This window comes from Odontesthes bonariensis, chromosome 21 (assembly GCF_027942865.1).
Source record: "Odontesthes bonariensis isolate fOdoBon6 chromosome 21, fOdoBon6.hap1, whole genome shotgun sequence".
NCBI lineage: Eukaryota > Metazoa > Chordata > Actinopteri > Atheriniformes > Atherinopsidae > Odontesthes > Odontesthes bonariensis.
In genome coordinates, this window is record NC_134526.1 from 10,490,615 (window position 1) to 10,495,107 (window position 4,493).

Below are 4,493 nucleotides of genomic sequence, written 5' to 3' on the forward strand. Positions count from 1 at the left end.
TGAATCTGCTGAGCACTTCCTACAGTCTCAGAAAGGTTAGGTCAGAGGTGTTTGTTCTCTTTGGAAGATTGGAGGAACCTATCCTGCCTACTGACTGGGTATGACTTTACAGCTAATTTGCATTCACACCGTGGGACAGAAGAAAGCGATACTGGTACAAGCTACAAGAAGTCAGCAAAAGCTTAGTGGAGAAGCTCCTCGTTAAGATGATTGCCTCTTCTGGCTGTGATGAAATGAAAATAAAATAAAAATCAGTTAACAAACTTTTGGAGAGCTAAATGTTGCAGAGAGAAGTGTAGTTAATATATTAAGAGATTGCCATGAATGGATTGGGATGTTGTTTCTGTAGCTTTGCAACAACTTTCTAATGTCACACACAGCACTGGCAGGTAACATAGGTGCCTCCAGTTCAAAATCTGGAGTGCAGAGATGGGCCCTCAGTAACATTAACAACAGACCATCTGTTGTTAACGAGCACTATAAACCCTCCTCCTTTATTGTTACTTCTCTGTCTATAGTCTCCTTCTGCCTGTATAATCTGAAAGCTGGGTAGAAAGCGTGTTAGAGCTGTTCCTGTAGCAATGTCTCACTGAGACAAATAATAATGTCTTCTCAATATTCCTGTAACAACCGCATCAGGACTCCAAACTCGTCCATTTCATTTGCAAGTGATCTCACACTTTCCACGACGATCAAGGTAAGAAATGATTTGGACTTCCTCCTCCAGTTTCTCTGTTTTGTTCCTGCTCTGCATCCTAGACATCTCCTTCACCTCACCTGAATTTGAGGTGTTATTTCAGGCATCAGCTCAGTCACCTCACCCTGACATGGAAACATGCCCGCTTGCAGGTTTACGCATCATAACAGATGTAAAAATGTGCCAAAATCAAAGAACAGCACAGAATCCAAACCATCATGGAATCATGTTTTTGACAAACATCTGTATTTTGACTGAAACAAATCTAAAAAATAAACAAAGAAAGACACAATATGCCCAGAGCTACTGCAGCTGGCTGCCACTAGTTCCATTGTTTACATGAATCTAATTATGTAAGCCTTCATGTCCAACCTAAAGTTGTTACAATTTTGACAAAAGTGGATTCACTTTATTCGTGTCCTATCAAAAATACCAGAAAGGACACAGGTCTGATATCATAATTTTTTCTGGGCAGCTCCTTCACAAATTTGACCCCAAAACAGCTGGGTTTTGCCACTAAACTAATTATGAAGTGTGTTGCAGAAGCGTGGCTCCACTGCTCCCCATGGCTGACAGACGGGGAGCGGCTGGGCCCCAGCAAAGTAAGAGATAAATAGCTCAGATCATCAGCTAATCAAGGCAGAGGCTTGTTGTATATATATTCCAGTTAAATGTCTAATATTGTCAAAAGCGATAGAAAGTAAATAAATCACTATTCTGATACTTCCACTTGCATGGGACCTTGTATAATTAAGGAAGGGGAGTGTCATCTACTGGCTGGCAGATTGTAAGCAGGGCCTATTCAAAAAAAAGGTCATGTCCATGCCATTTTAAGAGTAAGACTCTAAAGGCATTTGAAATCTACTTTGTAATGTACAATTCTGAGGAACACAGTTGAGTTTGTAGGGCATTGATAACCTCTGCAGCGGGACTTTAAACATATTCAGATTGATCTGCTGACAATGCAAACATACTAAACTGCTTCAACTACGTGTGACCTTAACACTTGTTGACTTCTGTGGGTATTACGAGGCAAATATTGGAGAATGCGTGCAACAAGCCAGCGGTGGTAGATACTATGTGGTCTGGATTTTTAAGGCTTTATTATGAAATCTTTGCTAATTGAGTGTAAAAGCTATGCTGCCCTTGCCTCAGAATTGCTCAATTACTTTGAGAATTCTTATAAATATGACAATATACATCATATGGATTTTAAAAACATGTTTGACAAACAAACGTGGCAATATGTGTATTACAAATTGTTAGGAAAATATATCCAACTTATTGACAAATAATATGGTCATATCTCCATTGCAATTTGCTGTACATTTAAATTAAATCTACAACCCTTGATAAAGCAGGGGGCACTCAGATTTGAACTGGGAACCTCTTGATCTGCAGTCAAATGCTCTGCCACTGAGCTATACCCACGTGTGTGATGTATTGGTCAAGTACTTTTTAGTAAAAGTTCCAATTCCATATGGCAGAAGCATTGACCATCAGTTTCCAATGTTAAAACAAAAGAAGTCATAGTTAGATTTCATGGATATGATATCTGCTGCTGTGGGGGCGTAGCTCAGTGGTAGAGCATTTGGCCGCAGTGCAAGAGGTCCTCAGTTCATATCTGTGTGCCTCCTGTATTTATAACATTGTGTTAAAAGCAAACATTTAAAACAGGCTTCACTGTGATTTTTTGTTGGTAGTACTAAAGTTGAGAAGTGATCAATACAATCAATGTATCTAAGGGCATAATGGAGGGGATATTACACCATGGACTGGCATGCAAGTTCACGTCCCATCAATTACAATATTGCAAAGCAATTTTTCAATATTTGACACTGCTATGGGTTAGAGTCAGGCATGGGAAATCCATTTTGTCATAAACCCATATGGATGAACTCTCATTGTCTGTTTGTCAGTAAACTTTTTTTTCCATGTTCCACCACATGATTACTGCAATAGCTCAAAATAGAAAAGAAGTAACAGGATGCTTGTCCATATCAGGAACTGTACAGCTTTCAAACAAGCAGGGTGACACTTCCTATGTAATTAATCGTGACATTTAACTTTAAAGAAAGGTTTTCTTAACTGCTTTTAGTTAAGCATTTACAAGATAACTAGCCTGACATTGTTATAATTACAGGGGGCACCCAGACTAGAACTGAGGACCTCTTGATCTGCAGTCAAATGCTCTACCACTGAGCTATACCCACCAACACAACAGTGCTTTCACAGATAGAATCAATGGTCTGATGATTAGGTTTTCCTTTTGTACATTTGTGGATTAGCAGTTTTGGGAAGTTAACAATAGCAGTTTCAAAGATCAGTTAATTGTTACAAGTCATCGCTACAACTTGACATGCAAAAGCCCATCTGACATAAAATCGTAAAGGAGTTTTTTATTTCTGCTGTGTATCACATACTAAATATACAATCCTTTGAAAAGCAGGGGGTACCCAGATTTGAATAGGGGACCTCTTGATCTGCAGTGAAATACTCTACCACTGTTCAGAGATCCTGTCAAGTACGTAATCAATTAGTGATAACTGTGCAATTCTTTCATGATGTGTTCAGTTTTTGCGCATCATACATCATACTATCTGACTATTCCATATGGCAGAAGCATGGACCATCAGTACTTTAAAAAATAATGTACAATGGCCCAAATACACCATTGTATGTTTTTAGCACTAGTGTTATCTGCTCCAATGTAAAGGCAAAATGAGTTATACATGTAAATTTAACCGTTAGCCCTGACTTTGATCAAGTACAAAACTGAAATAAATGTCTAAAAAGAGGCCAGGCACCGTTTTGTGTGGAAAAACAAAACTCACCTTTCTTTTGTTTTACAATATCTGTTTTGTCAAACATTGTTTTATATTAACAAAAGAAAGGTGCTAATTGAGTCTAGCCAGGTCGGCAGGATAAGAGAGGAGCTAAGATGTCTGTTTCTTACAATAAAGGCTGTAATGAAGTGACAGTGCTCATTGAAGTATCTTGACTAATGTAGTTGGCACTGTTTGCTAAGTTAAAGCTTCTTTTATAGCTTAATAAATGTTTAACATGCAGTTGTAGGTGTACTGTAAATGTAAAATCATTTTGTGTGGGAAGAGATCTAATGTTACATGGTCTCAGAGTAAAATCCGCATTAAAGCAGCAGAAAAGAGTGAGAAAATCAGAACACTGAGTAAAAAAAGTCACTAAATCAGTGTCATTGCAGTAATGTACTGCTGCTAATCTCCAGGTTTCCAAGGAGTAAAAGTGCAGTTGACAAAAATGTATAAGATGATAACAAAATGGTTCCATTACCTGAGAAGAAATCCTCAATACTTTTGTTATTTTTATATCTCAGAATGTCTGAAATTTATCATGCATATAGATCGACGTAAAAAGTATTCTTGTTTTGTATATATACCTATGTGTGTGTTTTTTAAAAGCCTCTAAAGCATGACACATCCTTTCACCATTGAACAATCACTTTTGTGTGGCATGATATTCATGCACTAAAAACCATGGTGCTTATAATGTTTCTTGTCAATAACAAGTCAATAAGTCAAGCACAAAATATACACTCATTGTAAGCAAAAATTCAGTTTGGAATTTTAAACCTTATTTTTCTATGCATGATAGAGAGCACTCCAAGAACTATAACATGATATCACAGCGCTAAACTTATGATGTCTCAACATATCACGATATGCATTATGTCTATCAGTATTGATAACTCATTGCAATGAAACAATATTAGCTCTGACTTTCACATTAAAAACCAATGGGTTGTACAACAAGCTGAAGC

General features: G+C 37.5%; 2 non-coding genes across 2 annotated transcripts; both read right to left on the reverse strand.

Annotated features, from left to right (window-relative positions):
* Window positions 1-2,056: 2,056 nt before the first annotated feature.
* Window positions 2,057-2,128, reverse strand: trnac-gca (transfer RNA cysteine (anticodon GCA)). Its single transcript has one exon. It is a non-coding gene; the product is annotated as a tRNA-Cys (tRNA).
* A 710-nt stretch (window positions 2,129-2,838) lies between these two features.
* trnac-gca (transfer RNA cysteine (anticodon GCA)) lies at window positions 2,839-2,911 on the reverse strand. Its single transcript has one exon. It is a non-coding gene; the product is annotated as a tRNA-Cys (tRNA).
* Window positions 2,912-4,493: the final 1,582 nt, after the last annotated feature.